We start from the raw sequence: 19,036 nt of genomic DNA on the forward strand, positions 1-19,036 counted from the left end.
ATTTATAACCACAATTACTGTTAAAAGGCCATCAACTTGAAACAGCAAGGAGGGGCATATGGGATGGCTTGGAGAGAAGAAAAGCAGTTGGTATGATATAAATATATAGATTATAATCTCAAAATAGGAAAGAAGTTTTTAAAAGATAAAGCTATGCCCTTGACTTTGGGAGTAAAATGGAATTTTCCAAGCAGAAAAACAATACTCTTAACTTTATTTCAACTGCATTTACTCAATATGACAAACTCAATGTCCTTCTGTCTCCTTCTTACATTCCCATTCATTATTAAATACCTCTAGGCTGTACTCATAAATGTAAATATGGATATCAATAACTCCTGAGTACCCTTTAGTTGAACTCCAGGACACTGCCACACCTGGCCATCTCTCTGGAGATCTGAATATATTTGTTTTTAATACTGGTACCCAGTTGATCTACTTAGACATTAAACTATATACCCACATATCTGTCTGAATTCCCTGAACACAGAAAAAGAACTATTTTGCTCCATAGATATCAAATTTCAAAGTTGTTTCATCTGCTCACAGTCTACACTGGCTAATTCTCCTCTTTATAGAGCCTTAAGGATGGTGAAAACGTGGCAGCAAATTTAAACAAAATTTAAATGAAATGAAAATGGTTATATCTATGCATTTATATAAAATATCAAATTTCTCATAATCTTATATGATAAACTCTTAAGTCTTCTTTTATGCCTAAAATAGTTTCACATCTAAACTAAATTTATTGGTGATGTTTTATGTATTTAATAAATGGATGATTTTTTAATCTCTTAGAAATAATAGAAAGTAATGATTCCTTGGTATATGGCCATCACTATACATAAAACTCCACCCAAAATTGGGATAAGATGTGAGCATTGCTCTCTATTCTGTTGTGACCAATCATAATTCTTTTATTGGTAAGTTGGCCTGTTTTGGCAAATGTCAAAGGATAAAACTAGTGCCTCAAAAATCAAGGCCAAGGCCTTGGTGGTCATTTGGTCATTAAATATTATTTCTGGCGTTTACCAAGTTATTGATATTTCTGATTGAGAATTGGGTTACATGGACTCAAACTAATTAGTTCCCATACAAATCTAAGTATTAATTAGGCTAGTCATGAACCCAGGAAAAGATGAAACTCTGGTCATTCTCTCATCATTTCTTATTCAGAAAATTTTGGTTTCAACTATTAGTCTGTTTTGCATTAAATTTTGGTGGAAATATGTCTACACCCGAAAGAGCTTTGTTCTTGTTTGCATGGACACATTTATTTAAAGCTGAGTCCCTGCCTATACAAACTTACTCATTTGGACTGTGGTAAAGAAGGCATACCAAATGTTCAAAACTTGCCGAGTGGTTATAAGTCTAGGTAAAATGAGAAAGCCTCTTTCAATAAAATCAGTACTTTTCCCCTATGACTGTAACCACGTCTTTTTTTTCTCCAAAGTAATTGTTTCAGATATTTTTGTTATTTTCATTGGCTTTTTCATATGATCCCTGTGCAAAGCAAGCTGTGATCCATTCCTAGCCAATGCTACATGAGAGAGGACCATGCTAGCGCACTATCCAATTTTAGTACTTTGGCTCCCTAAGATCTCAAGTTGCTGTAGCTTCATTAACCCAGCCTGGACACAATGTCAAGCCATAGGAGAAAGGCTAGTAGACATGGAAGAAGATAAGGATGCTCAAAGTACAGAATCCAGAGCTTGGTCTCCCACCAGACTTCTTATGAAAGTAAATATTGCTGTGATACTTCTGCCAATATGATGTAGATTTATAACCTGGAGATAGCCTAACAACTGCAAGTGAAGATAACAAATTCTCCATGACACATACAAAAAATTTCTGAATATTTGTGAATCTATAATGAGGTTACAAACCTTTGTGAATTTAAATAAATATCAAAATATTAAGCAATATGGGCTGGACAACTGGCTCAGAAGTTAAGAGCAGTTATTTCTTTTCCAGAGAACCTAGGTTTGATTCCTAGCACCCACATGATTGCTCACACCACCTGTGATTCCAGTTCCATGGGACTAATACCCTCTTCTGACATTCTTAAGCAACAAGCATGCAAGTGATATACACACATATATGCAAACAAACAAACACATAAAATCATTTTTTAAATATATATTGAGCAATAATAAATAAGATTTAATACAGAAAAGGTAATGACATATTGAAAAGTACTCAATACTCTCCTAAATGATTAAATTCTGGTCAACTTTTGAAACATCGAGAAAAAGCTGTTGGTCATCATTTTAATCACTTTATTTTCAAATGAAAAGAAAATAAAATTTATTTTCCATGACACATAAAGTTTCTGTTTGAAAATATAAACCAAGGCTTGCTATCTAATGTCAACTTCTACTTATAAGGTTATGCTGTATGTAAGAATGGAGAAAATTATTGAAAAAAAATTTGTTCTGAAATGATAAGCACAGCTTTGTTATTTTGGGAGCTATAAAATAGGCTGCCATAACTGCTTTGAAGAAAAAATAAACAGTAACTATTGATGTAACATACATGGCAAGATAACATGGTACCGAGCAGGCTTTTCTTCTAGTTCTTTTCAGTGTGGGCTGTAACTTGTAAGAAAGGTATCTCTTTTAGGGATTCTGTTGTTACTAATAGATGTGTCTTTACTTGGTTTCTATAAACAATTGACTTCTTACCAATGCCTATACATCAGATAGTCTTTGTTACATATTTTTTCTGATGTTTCCATGGGGAAAATTTGAAGCTTCCTAATCCAATATTGGGTTGACATCTTTACACACTAAATTTTCAGGAATTCATAGATTGAATTCCACCACTATGATAAGAATCACAATTCTTTCCCTGAAGGCTAAGGATGTTGACTAATTCCTTAAGTGTCTGTCAGGCATTTGAGATTCTTCTGTTGACAATTCTCTGTTTAAATCTGACCCCACTTTTAAAATGGATTATTTGGTATTTTGATGCTTAGCTTGTTGAGTTCTTTACATATCCATTATGGAAAAGCAAATCAAAATAACTCTGAGATACCATCTTATATCAGTAAGAATGACTAATATCAAAATCACCAGTGATAGCTTATGCTGGAGAAGACATGGAATAAGGGGAACACTCTTCCATTTCTGGTGGGAGTACAAACTGGTACAACCACTTTGGAAATCAGCATAGGGGTTTCATAGAAAATTTGGAATCAATCTACCTCAAGACCTAGTGATATCACTCTTGGTAATATACTCAAAAGAGGCACTCTCATACCACAGGACATTAGCTCAACTCTGTTCATAGCAGCATTATTTATAATATCCAGAACCTAGAAACAACCTAGATGTCTCTCAACTGAATAATGGATAAAGAAAATATGGTACATTTACACAATGGAGTACTACTCACCAGGAAAAAAAAACAATGACATCATGAAATTTGCATCCAAATTAATGGAACTAAAATAAAAGTTTATATGAGGTCATTTGGGCCCAGAAAGGAAAACACAGTATCTATTCACTCATAAGTGGATAATAGACATAAAGCAAAGGATCACCAGCCTAGGCCATGACCCCAGAGAATTTGGGTAACAAGAAGAAGTCTAATAGGGACATACATAGATCCCCCTGGGAAATACTCTATCTCCTGAGAAAACTGGAATCATAATGGAGGAAGAAGGGAAGACAGAAGAGGACGGAGAAGAGGAAAAGGGAGGAAGAACATGTGGGAACTGAATGGTGGAGATGGGGCAAGAAGGATGGAGAAGATAAGCAAGGAAAGAGATATCTAGACTGAGGGAGTCATTATGGAGCTAGTGAGAAACACTAAGGAAATTCCTGGGAATCCACAAAGATTACCCCAACTAAGACTCTAAGTATTAGTGGAGAAGGTGCTTAAACTGGTCTTCTCCTGTAATCAGGTTGATGACTACCTTAATTATCTTCATAGTCCCTTCATCCAGCATTCGTTGGAGAGAGATGAGTAGATCCACAGCTAAGCACTGGGCTGAGCTCCCAGAGTCCATCAAAGAGAGAAAGGTAAGAGTGATAATATGAGAAAAGGGGTCAAGGCCACTTTGGAGGTACTCACAGAAATCTGAGCTAGTGGGGGATAAAGACTCTAGACTGACAGCTGGGGAACCTGCATGGGACAGAATTGAGTCCTCTGAATGTGGGTGACAGTTGAGTAGCTTTGGCAGTCTGTAAGGCCACTGGCAATGTGACCAGGATTTATTCCAGTACTTGAACTGGGTTTTGGAAATGCATACTCTTTGTAGAGATATCTTGCACAATCTACATTTAGGGGGAAGGGCGTTGGTCCTGTCTCAAAGAAATGTGCCAGACTTCTTAGAGTCACCATGGGTGACTTCTTAGAGTCACCACTCCTCTCTGAGGAGTGGATGAGGTGCTGTATGGGGGAGGGGAGGAAGATGAAGGAGGAAAGGAAGTAGGAACTGGGATTGGTATGTAAAATGAGAAAACATTGTTTTAAAATTAAAAAATCATGTCAAAGAAGGATCAGTTTTATATGTTTTTATAAATTTATTAAATTAAAGTTTGTTCTATCTTTTATTTATTTTAAAAATTAATGCCAGGAATAGCACTCTGAAGTATCATTGGATTAAATTTGTTAAAAGCACCATTTGTTTGTAAGATGTAATTATGTTAAAATTTAAAAAAAAAATTGGCGTAATTTCTATGTAGAGCTATGACAACTCCATCCTTTTGAAGTGCCACATCCTGACTTTTAATGGTCTTACTAGACTGATTTTCTTCAGCCTAGCCTATCTCAGGAATGCTTCACTCTACAGTTCCAAGAGAGCCTGGGGACTATTGACCAACATTCCCTTGTGTATCTCACCTTCCAGACTGTGTGTACTGTTCTATTGTTGACTCATGGCTAGAGGACCACTGACTTATAAATAATTATTTACAGTAATATTCTGGTCTAGAAACACAACCTACCCCAAGTCTGAAATATTTATGAAATGGAAATCATCATCTCCAAACACCACCCATAGACTTCCACCAGTTTTGTGTCATAATGACTCATTAAAAAAATAAAGCATATTTTGAGGAGAAATAAGAAATATTTATTTCAAATCATCATGAAAGTTAAATCCCTTTTCTTCAAGATCATTAGCTGGAGCTTGAGCTGAATGTGGGAGCTGCTAAGCAGGCCAGGTCGACCAGAAATGAGACATCCGCCAAACAGCATCTGGGTCGTATGGCCAACATCACACAGTGACTTCAGGCAGTGTCATGTTTAGGTGCTCATCATTCAGGGTGGTCAGCAAAACTAAAATGGGAAATAAAAAGGAACACATACTCTATGATCTATATCTGCAATATAAGGTATGACATGTAGAAAGTTACCATGTAGGTGAAATTCAATCATTTTGTTCCCTGATTAGTTGCTGAAGGTGATATTCTTACAGACATTTACAAATATTTATAAAAAATGTTTTTAAAATATCATTTATAAATTATTTTCCAATTATGTCCCTTTGCCTAGAACAGAATACACTAAGACCAGTGTTCATATATATTCATCTCCCTTAGCTTCAGCTATGCATCAATCAAAGAAAGAAGAGCCAAAAAATCCTTCCCAACCTCAGCCTCCAATGAAGGGAAAATAGCATGTCACCTTCAAAGACACTCTACACATTCATCAACACAAAAATATCTTAATATGCCTTACTTAACATTTATTCCTTCTACTTACACTTCCATTTAAGTATTAGTAACAAAGTAATGTATTATATTTACTTAGGAAAAGAATGAAATTAATAAACTGGGGTTCCATATCCAAGGAGCTAACTATATAATTTGAAGACCTCACTATATAAATAACAATACAAATTATGCAGTGATAAAACTATTGTCACACAATTAATCAAAGACCTAAAAACTGATATTTAAATTCAAGCTTCAAGCTCAAGATCAGAAATACAGGACAGCTAGCCACTAGCTCTCATGTCTACCTCAAACTGAAAGGTGATCCTGGGACATCAAACCTCAGACTGTAATCCCAGACTACTATGCTCTCCTCATGGTGCCTGGAGAATTATGAGACTTCAATATCTTCCTATCCTCAATGTGGCTGGAGCCCCTGCTCCTGTCTTAAATACCTCACACATGTCCTCAATTGAAGGTGTAAGCTCTAATTATCTTTTATACTGATTCACTCTAATGTATCCCTGAGTGGCCTTGAACTAACAGAGATCCCTCTGCCTTTATCACAGGTGTATGTCACCACATCCTGATCTCTATAGCTTGTGGCTTACGTTGCTTTCTGAATCCTCAGTCTAGTCTTAACAAATCATGAATAATGTATCACTACAAATAATTAATTGTTAAAATGTGGCGAGAATTATTCATTATTTACAAAAACAATTCACTCACTGAATTATATCTCATCTTTGCCTTCATTCTGCTCAATACCAACAAAAATCTTAATAATATATACCAATTTTACATGGCATTGTAGACTTTATATTCCTCCTTCAAACATTTTCATATTTATTTCTATTGAGAATTAAAATTCTAAAAATAGAAGAGATAGATGATAGATAGATTACAGATGATGGATAGAAGATAGATGATAGATGAATATGCACCATATATATATATATATATATATATATATATATATATATATATATGCTGTCTTTACTTATAATTTATAACCTATTTCCAGTATCAACTTTTGTAAGCTTGTTCAAGAAGGGAAACTAAAGATTGTTGGGTGGTCATTAATTCTCCTAAGCAATAGTGATTTTTCATGAAGGTTCTTTTCTTAGTTTTGAGCATGATTTTCAAAATCTTCTATATGTTTTGCAATGACACATCACATTTTCCAAAACTCCATGGGAATCTTGTTACAGACAAGTAGGACATTTGGTTTTTGAACTATCATGGATGGAATAGGAGAGACTTGAACCTGAAACAAATTGATGTGAGGTGTTTATCAACATTACTTACTACTGAGCTGGAAGATATCGAAAATTTTTGTTCATGCCATCTAGGGTTTTCATATCCTCAGGAGACAACTGGAATTCAAAAACCTTTCAGAAAACACAAGGTTTTAGCATTTGAATGAAGCAGATTTTGTGTCTCAAAGGTAATGCAAGTAGTATGCATGCTCCTAAAAATGATGAACATTGTCTACTAAAATATTGGTGGTTAATAAATATCAAACAAAAATGAAAGAAACTGCTGTTAAGATATATTAAAATTGTACAATGCCACAGAAGACAGGAAATCTCAAAGGCAGCTTAAGGAAAAAACAAAACAAAAAAACAGTTAACATATTCCAAAGATGGTGGCATCACATACATAATTTCTAAGACTCTAGAACAAAAATTTGAAATATATCCAACAAACAGTGATTTTCATAGGGAGTTAGAGTTTGTAATCCATCAATAAATAATTAAAATGTAAATAATTGTTCTTTTCAATTTTATGTAAGTCAAGTTTTGTCCAAATTCTAATTATAGCATGTTCATGCGGGACAAAAGAGCTTGCATTATAAAGGATCTTCTTATTTAAATTTGAGACATTTTAACATCAACATGATTTTTATGAAAAAAAAATTTATGAAGACAAAGAAGGATTGAGGAAGGACAAGGAAAAGTGTCAACAGCTTAAAAACCGAAAAAAATCCAGTGGAAAAGAGTAAACAAAACAAATAGATACCAGAACTCATAAATGTAATCACCTTGAATAAGTCATTTAAAATTACATATATCTTTCTGATTCATATTTTACAACTTATAAGAACTGTATTTTAGGGAACAGTTTGGGGGAAATAAAACAAAGCCTTGGTAAAATAGTGAAGGAGACTCAAAAACCTGACTAGTGAAAAGATATGATGCTCAATCCCAGAATAAAAGTATGAAGACTGGAGTAAGAGCCAGTTTTTGATGAAGTAATAAAAAGAGAAGGAAAATAAGAAAATTTTGGAGAAGGAAATTCAGCAAACTTCTGAATTTGAATAGCAATCACTATTGAAAATATGTAAATGTAGCAAACTGATAGTCCACACTTCTATTTATTTGAGAAAATAAAACATCTCTTTAGTGACTACAAAATTTACAAATTACTGCATTGTTCTTTTAACCTTGAACCACCAGTGTTTGTGAGTGTGTGTGTGTGTGCGTGTGTGTGTGTGTGTGTGTGTGTGTGTGTGTGTGTATATATACATGGGTGTGGGAGTGTTACTGAGTACATCACACAGGAACCCACAGAAACAACTATCCTGGACTCATAAGAGCTCATACAGTCTGACGTCAGAGCCAGGGAGCTTATATGGGGTGTAGGGCTAAGTACAGATGTAAAACCTAGGAAACTTGTCAGTTGTATGAAACCCATATGGATGGAGAAAAAGTTCAGTCTACTATAGTTGAGAGACCTCATTGTCCTGAATATAAGTATAATAGTTCCTCAAAGATATGTGAGGCAACTCAGCATAGATAATTACCATTGCGTTCAGGCTAAAGTAAAGCAAATATTTAAATTAAAGAACATGAAGGTAAATGAGTGGTTAGTTACATTAAATTTCTGCTTAAGAATGGTTTCTGTAGTAACTAAACATTTTATACTATAATAAAGTATACTTACTTAAAATTTAAAAATATCAACTCAGGTAAATAAAAAGACAGGAAAATACAATTAGTGTGTGTGTGTGTGTGTGTGTGTGTGTGTGTGTGTGTGTTAAAATATCTGAGCATTAAATGAATTAAAAGTAAACCATAGATAGTTCCAGAATCAAAATTACTCAGGCCAGATCCCTTATTTCAGAAAAGAAAACAGAGCCCCATGGAAAAGAGGTATGCAAGTACTCAGCTGACAATGCAAAGCAAATTCTACATAGGATTAACCCTAAATCTACTAAGGAATGCAGCTGTTTATTTCATGTACAAAACATTTCTCAGTGCACCTGAAAGTTGGCATGCATAGAAAATGCTAGAAATATAGGCTTGATTTAAATAATGTTCAGAGATTTGAAGAAAGGAAGCATATTGACAGTACTTTTTGCAGAGCTCATCACCTGCAAATTCTCTTTCATCTCATTTTCTTTGAAACTTTGGGCCAGGGGCACAACCCCACGCTGAAGCAGGTACCGAAGTGCAATCAGGGCTGGGCTTCACTTATTCTTTTTGGCCACATCACAAAGAACTGGGTCATTCAGAAGAACTGGAGAGTTCTGGTCCACCCTAGTAGCAAAGTAGAAATGAGCTCCTGAGGTCACTATTTTGTTTTTGTTATGGAGCTTCAAAACACATTCAAGGGCACATTCTAGACTGGATGTGATGGTTATGGATAGTTGTCAGCTGGACAAAGTCTAGTATTATCTGGACAATGAGCTAGGTGATGAAACATCCCCTTGAGCAGAGGATCCAGGACTGTGTATATGGAGAAAGTGGTCAGAGAATAAATGTTCATTTCTCATTCTCTGCTTCTTGACTGAATGTGAAGGGATGACCTGCTTCAAGTACATGACACCCTGACAGGCCTGCCATTATTGCCTACACTCTGGAACTGTGAACCACGTGTACTCCTTTCTCTCTGAGGTTACTCTTGTCCAAGTATTTTATCAGAAGAACAGGGAGGGGGGAAGAACTAAGATGCCCGGTCTACTGAACCAACAGCTTTGGCTTCAGCAAGTTCTTCTAAAGAAAGATCCCTCTCTCCCTGAGAACTGAGGGTCTGATGCTAATTGACAGTCTTGCTTCAGGTATACTCTTTATCTTATTACCATTTTTTATATCTTTGAGTTCCCAGAGCAGCATAAGCAACCAGAACAATGTCTTTTGATTTGCAGTACTCCAACAGCTTACTCCGGTTATTATAAACATGGCATTCAACCTTTGAAAAAATATGGTAGAAAGATATTAAATTATATCAGATGCCCATATTATGACAAATAAAAGTGCTTGAAGTCAATAGACTAAGAAAATTATATGCAATATCACATTTGAATTTAAAAGATCAAACTGTTGCAAATTTTAAAACAACTTTTGGAGGATTCTGCAAAGAACTTTTGGCTGGGTAAGTTTAGAGGATGAAATAATATCTAGTGGTCCTCAAGGCAGTTCAGTATGTACAGATGCCAATTGGTAAGATAACAACAGTGATGAAAAAGGACCATAAAGATATGGTGAGAAGCATCCAACTTCCACATAAGTCCTGACCACTGATTGATTTTTATTTTAAATCAATCTTTCAACAGAATATCCCATGCCTTCCCATTAGTCTCAGTTCAGGGAGAAGGTCACTTTCCCCTGCCCTCAACTTCTGCCTGCTGAATCACTTTAAATTTATACATTCACCAACAGTGGAGTACTCTAGTGTGTCTCCATTCTCACCAATACTTTCATAGTCCATGCTTAAATTTAGACTCTTCCATGGCTTTTGAAACAGTGATGCTGCTCTCAGAATCTTCTTTCCCATAAAATGAAACTCATTTGAGCAGAGGACTAATGAACAAGTGTCAGTAGTGCAGAGTGAGGAAAAGCATGAGCTATGGGGAGGGAGATTGAATTCTCACCTGATTGCAGACAGGCTTGTACTTAAGTCCCGGCTTATTCAGGATTCTCTCTGCCTGTGGTTAAAGTTGGACACCCCAATAGATTTGACCAATCCTTCATCCTTACACTTCTCCAATGCCTGGTGATGAGAAATGGGTTATGAAGGGTCATACTTGTAATTGGCTATATCAACATAAAGAAAAGATGGAACAATTACAATGAAAAATTTTGAGAGCTAGCCATATAGACCAGTGTCAGAACATTTGCCAGTTTGTAATAGGTCCTAAGTTTGATTACAGACACTAAAACAGGTGGTGAGGGATGCATTCCAAAGATGATCACTGGACTTACATATAAAGGAATTAAGTTAATGGTGATAACAAAGAATAAGTTGTCAGCCAAAGAGAAATTTCTATGACATTGCTAGAAAATTGATGATGCATATATATATATATATATATCCTATTATCCTGAATACGTCTTCTTTTTCCCTCTCTTACCCTTAGTAATGCATTCTTCCCCTCTCACTCCAGCAAATATGTATGCATGTAAGTAAATTTCTACATTCAAGGGAAAATTACATGATTCTCCCTCCCTCTGTCTGCTTTATTGTCCTTTTGAAAAGTACTTACCTCCCAGGTGGCACAGAAATCCACTGTGTCTAGCAGTAATTTTCCTTGTTCATCTGCTGGAAAATTATTATCCCCTGACTGAAAGAGAAGTGTTATTAAAGAAATCTCAAAAAGCATGTGTCTCACCTATAGCAATGATTTTAAGAATATCCTGAAGGAGCTAGAGAGATGGCTTCTCTTTCAGAACACCTGTGTTCATTTCCCAGCATCTACATGGTGGGTCACAACTATTTGTAACTAATTCCCATGGGGCCCACTCCCCTCTTTTGACCTCCATACACACTAGTGTGCACAGGCATGCACACAAAGAAAACATCATACACACTAAGTAAATATTTTAAATTTTGAAGAATATCTTCAAAATAAGACAGTAAACAGACATAATGAGAGTGAAGCATCACCCTAACCTGTGTTTGACAAGTTATGCTTATGAATTGTAAAAATTATCTGTAGAAGCTTAATTTCACCGTTTTCTCTAACATTAATTAAATGAATAATTAAATATTTTCTTTCTTATAATAATTTTATTTTCAAAATTATAATATAATTGCATTATTTCCTTCCACCCCTTTCTTTCCTTGAACTCATCACATGCATGCTCTCTTTCTTTAATTGTTATTGCCCACTAACATGCAATGCACATACACACAAACACATATATACATAATTCCTGCACCTAAATAATATTTTCAAACAACAGAATGAAACCTTCCAGTTGACTTGTATTCTTTTGTCTACTCTTCCTTTTGAGGAAAAAAAAATGTTTCATATTAACTGGGAAGCACAGTCATTGCATGTACTTGATCTCCAGCAAAAATTTATACCAGTCCTGTTGAATAAATAATACATATGAATAAAATACATGTGGGCACAAAGACAGGCATGTGAACTAAGATTACCAATCAGGACTTATACAAGATTGATTTGATAAGAAAAGATGCAGAGAAGAAATAAAGTGTAAATGACCTTGAAGCTGAAAATATCTTGGGGCCACATTTGCCACCAAGATAGAAATAGCAACAAGACCCATGCAAACATCTAGTAATACAAATAAATGCAAAACAAGTGTAAATAAAAGTTTTTCTGGAAGTTACTTCTAATCTGATTCTTAGATACCTCATTTCATAATCCATTAAATTCTTTGTGGGACTCACTCAGAAGTTAAATAACAAAGATTAACTTTATATGAATTTATAATGGAAACTTGTCTCAACCATCCATAAAAATGATGTCCCTGTCCCCATGAAAAAATATGTACACTTGACAATACAAATCACCTACCTTCATCGGCACTGGGTAATGCATAATGTAAAGATCAACATATTCCAGCTGAAGTTTTTTAAGTGATTTTTCCAAACTAGGCCGGACCAACTCTGGACGAAAGCAAGTGCACCAAAGCTACAAATGTTGAAGAGTGTAAGTTGTGATCATTAATAGATGGCCCAGGTTGAGTTTTTCAGGTCACTTATGTAAACTATCATATCATATGTAAATAGTGAAAGTTTGACTTCTTCCTTTCCCATTTGTATCTCCTTGATCTTCTTTTGTTGTCTTATTGCTCTAGCTAGAATTTCAAGTACAATATTGAAGAGATATGGAGAGAATGGACAGCCTTGTCATGTTCCTGATTTTAGAGAAATCATGTTGAGTTTCTCTCAATAGTGTTTGGTGTTGGCTGTTAGTTTCCTTTATATTGCTTTTATTGTGTTTAGGTATGTTCCTGTTATCCCTTATATCTCCAAGACCTTAATCGTGAAGGGGAGTTAGATTTTATCAAAGGCCTTTTCAGCATCTAGTGCAATGATTGAAAGGTCTTTTTTCTTTTTTCAGTTTGTTTATATGGTGGATAACATTGATAGATTTTCATATGTTGAACCATCCTTGCTTCATAGGGATGAATCCTACTTGATCACGATGGATGATTTTTCTGATTTGTTCTTGGATTTGATTTGCCAGTATTTTATTGAGTATTTTTGCATCAATGTTACTAGTAGTTTTCCCACCAGCCTGGTCCCAGAGCTGTGCCAGCCCCAAATAACACATAGAGACACTGTATAAGACATAAAGCTGTTGTGCTGTTACTAGTGTTTCTCATTGGCTAGCTCTATCTTAAATATTAACCAATTTCTATCAATCTAAGTATTTCCACGTGGTCTTATCTTACTGGAGAAATGATCTGGACCTCTGCTCTCTTGGTTCTACGTGTTGACTCTCCTCCAACCTCTCCCCAAATCCTCCTTGTCTCCTAGTCCTGCCCATCTTGCTTTCCTATGAGCCAACAGTGCTTTACTCATTAACCAATAAGAGAAACGTATTTACAGAATGACATCTCTCATCAAATGTTCATGAGGGATACTGGTCTGTAATTCTCTTTCTTAGTTGTGTCTTTGTGTATCTTGGGTTCTCCCAATCATGTATACTTATTTGTCCTAATATTGAAATATATTTTGTACTAGAAGGAAAGTGATAATCATTCCCTTTAAACCAGTTTTTCTTTTACTCTTACTTAATAATGTAAACTCACATATATTTTTGTTATTGGTATTTCATTTATTGAACCATGAAAGGAAATTACTCCAGAAATAAAATACATACTAATAATAATGTCTAATAACTGAATTATTTTTCATAGAGATTATAATCTACCATGACTTTTTCTTAACCATTTATGCAACTGACACCTTTAACCAATTTCTGGTTCACTATAGTACTTTTCACTTCCCTATAGTATATTTCAATAATTTGCACTTGTATACAATAAAACCTATACCTTTGTAGTGATAAACATGTCTTCTCTCTTTATATAACCAGCTTTAATCTTGCTTTGAATAGCTTGTCCTATCTCCTCTTCTATTTGATATATAAAAGCAGTATCAATATGGCGGTACCGACACTTATAGCTATGTTTGCAGCCTCCAGTGTCTTACTCCTGGGAATCTAGAGGAACAACCAAAAGAGTTATTTAGAGATGCATGTCCTGAGAGCTAGCTCAGAGTGAACATAAATGGGAGTTTACTAGACTAGAAAGAACTTTATCATCCTCAGACCAGTTGTTGGGCAACAGCCTAATTCCCTGATCCTTGAATTCCCACTTGATGTTCTATAAAACAAATTAAATTCTCTAGAAATACTGCATATATCACAGAAAGCTAAGTATGTCCTATATGTTTGCCTATATTTTGTCCATGTTTGAGGCAATGAGCCAAAATCTGCTTTCCCGGGGTCTTTCCTAATTAACAGGAAGACTTTCAGGTCCAATAACCTCCTTATATCCATATAATCATGCTTATTTACTGGCACTGATGAATGCCAAGCTCACCCTGGGTTCAACTGTTTGCTTAAAAGTCGCACTCAATTTATATAATGGGGTTACTAACAAACTGAACACAAGGAAGTATGCTTGGGACAAAGCACAATTACATAAAGACTCCTCCATGGCCCCAGCTAAGACACTGCCATAAAAGGATGAAAGAGCAAATATCTCAGATACCAAGCAAGATCAGGTTACTAATAGGAACTTGGACAGAGAAGAGAGTCCTATCTTAGTCTTTCTGCATATCCATTCTGTATGTCTGAGAAACCTAAGTACTGGCTGGAAAAGAAAATCTACCCTAGGAATATATTCTCATTAAAAATAAATTTCCTATATCAAGGAGATTTTTCATTTGGGTTGTCAGCCCTTTCAACCGAAAATCATTTTTTTTTAAAGGATAAGACTGGAATTAAAACTAAAATTACTGCCTTGATTATGAGATTTGGATAATGATATGACAGTTTTTTATTAAAGTATTTAAGGTGTGGACTGGGAAGATACCGCAATTAATTCAGTGTTTTGAACAATGCTCATGTAAAAGCAAAATATGACATGGTGCCCACTGCTTGTGTAAGCAAAGTCAGGGTGGTCCCTGAAGCTCAAGGGACTGCCAATCTAGCTAAATCACGGAGTTCCAGACTGAGAAACCCTACCTCAAAAATAAAATAAAATAAAGTGAGAGCAGTGGGGGAAGACTTTGAACTCACATACACACACGTACTCAAAATCACATATAATCTTCTGATCGGTAGTCAGACAAGACCAGGTGGCAGAAACACATAGAGACAGCTGACCTCAACACAGAGGACCTAACAGGCCACCAGACTCATAGCTGGGAAGCCAGCATGGGACGGACTCAGGCCCCCCTGAATATGGGTCTCAGCCAGAAGGACTGAACAGTCTAAGGGACCTCAGACAATGGAGCCAGGATGTATCCCTGGTGCACAAAAGGACCTTGCGAACACACCCACCATGGAGGGATAACTGCCTTAACCTAGAAACAGGAGAGAAGCCCTAGTCCCTACTTCACATGACCTGTCAGATCTACATGACCCCAACTGGATGGCATTCCCCTACATATGGAATTGGGGTGGGGGGATGGGAGGGGAGGGTGGTTAGGGTGCATGTGATAGGGCAGAGAGTGTAAAGGGGAGGGAGGGAGGGAAAAAGGGAGGGAGGAAGGGGAAAAGGAAGGGAGGGAGAGGGAACTGGGATCGACATGTAAAATAATAAATTAAATAAAAAAAATGCTTTGACTCCAAATTTTAAGTTAAAGGACAAGTTACTGGGGAAAAGGATTTCTATTTTTGTTTCCACAGAAAATGAAAAGATGTGGATTCCTTCCAGACTAATGTGGTTTGATCAAGCCAGACTGCCTGAAACAGAGTATCAGGTGATCCTACATTCAAATCAGCTGGACAAAGCAGCCTCACAGACTACAGTCAGGCCTTCTGCATCTTCTTCGAATCCCTATGACAGAGCCCCTTACCAGCAGGAAGTAGTTCGGAAAGAACGACGCCCAAATTTCCAAATATTGTCTATAAATGTTTGTTTTCATTTAAATGGACTTGGTTATATAAAATAAATAAATAAATAAATAAAAACACATAATCATACAAATGGGTTAAAAAGGAAATCAGACACCTTTTCTGATTATTTTAATAATTTCTACAGTTATCTTTCCATAATAAAACACAGTGATGGAAATTCTAGATAGTACCACCTTCTGGAATACCAGCTCTGACTTATCTATGAACAAAGCCACTCTGAGAGTCACCAACCCTGAAGCTTCAGCCGTTGCCTTGACCTGCACCTGTTTTTTGTGCCACTTTGAAAAAGTAGCAAATCCTGTGTTCATCTCCACATTTCTCTATGCATAAAGCTAACAGGAAGGAAATGCACAAATTTAATTGTCCCTTTGTCACAGAATTAAAAACAGTCTCAGGAGGTTTATGAAATAAGAGAAGTCCCTCCAGGTTAAGAACAGTTCACCTTGATGTTTTCAGTTCTGGAGACCAGAATAGCCTAAACCCAACATTGCATTAGTGAAGACCAATAATTTACACTTATCTTTCTAGTTTGTCCTTTCCCTTGTCATAAGAATACATTGTAAATCCCAGTTACTTTCCCACAGTTGAGAATTTGTACATGGGGGACTTTTCTTAGCCCTGGTGCAGCATTCGTTGTTATCACACCAATCCAGTAGATTCTGTGTGACAAGTTCCACAGACTGAGGCAATAACTTCAAAAGAAGAATATCTCCCAGAAACAGTTGTGAAAACTCTCAGCTGGAGAAAAATATTGGGCTGTGATTCTCGTGGTAACTTCTCTTTGTTCTTCTATTATTTTTTTTTCACATTAACAAAATGTTCCTGAAAGCTTACGTTGATATTTCAAGCAAGAGATACAGATAAGAAACCATCCCCTGAGGTGGGGGTCATTAGCAGTGACCTCATCTCTGGAAAAACCAGTGTTTTCCAAATCATTCACATCATTCATATAAGTACAAATAGTAAAACTTTCCCAACAATAAAATTTCATATAGCTGTATATATGTCATCAAGAGTGGGCTTAAGTGTCTGGTAAATAAGCTTTAAAATAAGAAAGAGTTGAAATAGCTAAAATAGCTCAATATTTCAAAAAACTAGGCAATAGATATTAAACAATAACTGACCATAAAAAATATTAATTTGATTTAAGAAATATGGGGTCAGCCTTGGATGATTCTATGTTAATAAAGGACAGTCCCAAGTCTTGATTAACCAAGGACAATTTTGTGCTACTTCATGTTTTGGATTTCTGTGTCACTGTGCCAAGTAACAATAATGTCATATGTTTGGGTTTGCTTAACAAAACATCCCCTGAGGAAAAAAGTCTATATAAAAAAACCTTGCTTGAGAACTGCAAAACACACTCAGATTCAAACTGCCTCTGTGTTTGTTTCTGTTTGTCACCTCCAAACATTTACCAACCTAGTCTTCAAGGACCCTCATCCCAAGGACCCCCATATCCAACTGGACTAGTCTGTGGCACACTGGGTGGCACAAAACAAAACTGAAGTAGTCCTCAGATATTTATTTCATGCATTAATCTACAGGGAGACAACCTTAGTTACCACACTGATTTCTCTGAATCTTGACTTTATGAAAGAAAAAATGGTGTCATGGATTGTAACATAAGTAGAGAAGTCCTCTCTCACAATACTACCAAGAAAGCGGATAGGCAATCTGGTAACTTTCTACTCATCTATCAAGATAAAAAAAAAAAAATAGACATTGGAAAAACATAGTGCCAGGAATTGTTAGGTCATAGACATGTTCCTTTAAGCCCAGAGCTCACAGCCTGAAGATTCATGCCAAGTTAACTTGTAGAGCTGACAGGCCCCAAACAAGAACAGTATACTGATAGGAAGGCCTGGGCCAGAAAAGCAAAGCTAACAGAAAAGACACAGCCACATTCTGCCAAGCCCAGACTCCCTATCCTATAGCAAGAAAAACTAAGGAACATAAATAAACTTTCTCCCTATCCTTGAACTCCCTGACTGAATTATAGTAAATGTTCCAGTGTCTCTGAGGCATGTACCCTATAGTTCCATCATATACAAGACTAACAGCCACCCCAAAGAAAATGTTTGAAGAGTTAGGACTTCCCTTTATTCTCCATTAAGTATGCCTCTCTGCTGCTTCACCAGGAGCAGTAATCTTTCCCTAGGCAATTACAGCATGAATAAAGACCCCATTCTGACACAATCTTGGTTCTATCTAAGGATCCAGCTTGGTCTCCTACCCTCAGCTACCAATTGCAGCTGCTGTAACCTCTATTTAACAAAAATAAAAACACATGGGGACTCAAGCAAATCCTGATGCAGGGCAAGTCTATATATCTACCTTCTTGTACATGGAATAGCTCTAACCTGGAAATACTGAGAATCATGTATTTTACCTCAGTAGGTTTATAGGTGCCGTAACCTAGAGCAGGAATGAAGTGGCCATCATTTAGTCTGACAAACTGCTGTTTGGAACTCATTGCCTGTCACTCGTCTGCCTAACCAAGTCTTGAATCTTCTGGTGTCCTAAAGTATAAGTCAGTAAACATTATATATCAACTTTTTGCTTAATGGCTAACAAGTGTTATTTCCATTCTTGTGGTTAACCATTCCTATTTACTGGACAATATTTAACAGTTTCTACCCCATGCTAATGATTACCTAGTGCTAATATCTGGCTAATGGTTAAACAATACTGCCTTATGCCTAATGTATAAATACTACTATTGACTAATGAACAGCCAACAGAAAAGAGGAGGCAGTAACGTTAAAGTACTATCTCACTTGTAAGAAGGGAAGCCACTCATTTTCATATGAAGGATGAATTTTAAACAAAGTGCTATATGCTCATAAAGTATTGTTTTCTGTAAATTTCTCTTTATTTTCACACACATTTGAGAATAGAGTGATTAAATAATTATAATACTTCAGACACCTATTGTCCTTTGGACATTATGAAGCCTTTACTTTTCCATGCATCACTGGAAATAATGTGCTACCACTCACCATATAAACATATCTAAAGA

General features: G+C 36.0%; 1 pseudogene; it reads right to left on the bottom strand.

The window, feature by feature from the left end:
- Positions 1–5,264: 5,264 nt before the first annotated feature.
- LOC127229807 (aldo-keto reductase family 1 member C13-like) lies at positions 5,265–18,490 on the bottom strand (annotated as a pseudogene).
- Positions 18,491–19,036: the final 546 nt, after the last annotated feature.

This window comes from Phodopus roborovskii, unplaced genomic scaffold (assembly GCF_943737965.1).
Source record: "Phodopus roborovskii unplaced genomic scaffold, PHOROB, whole genome shotgun sequence".
Lineage (NCBI taxonomy): Eukaryota > Metazoa > Chordata > Mammalia > Rodentia > Cricetidae > Phodopus > Phodopus roborovskii.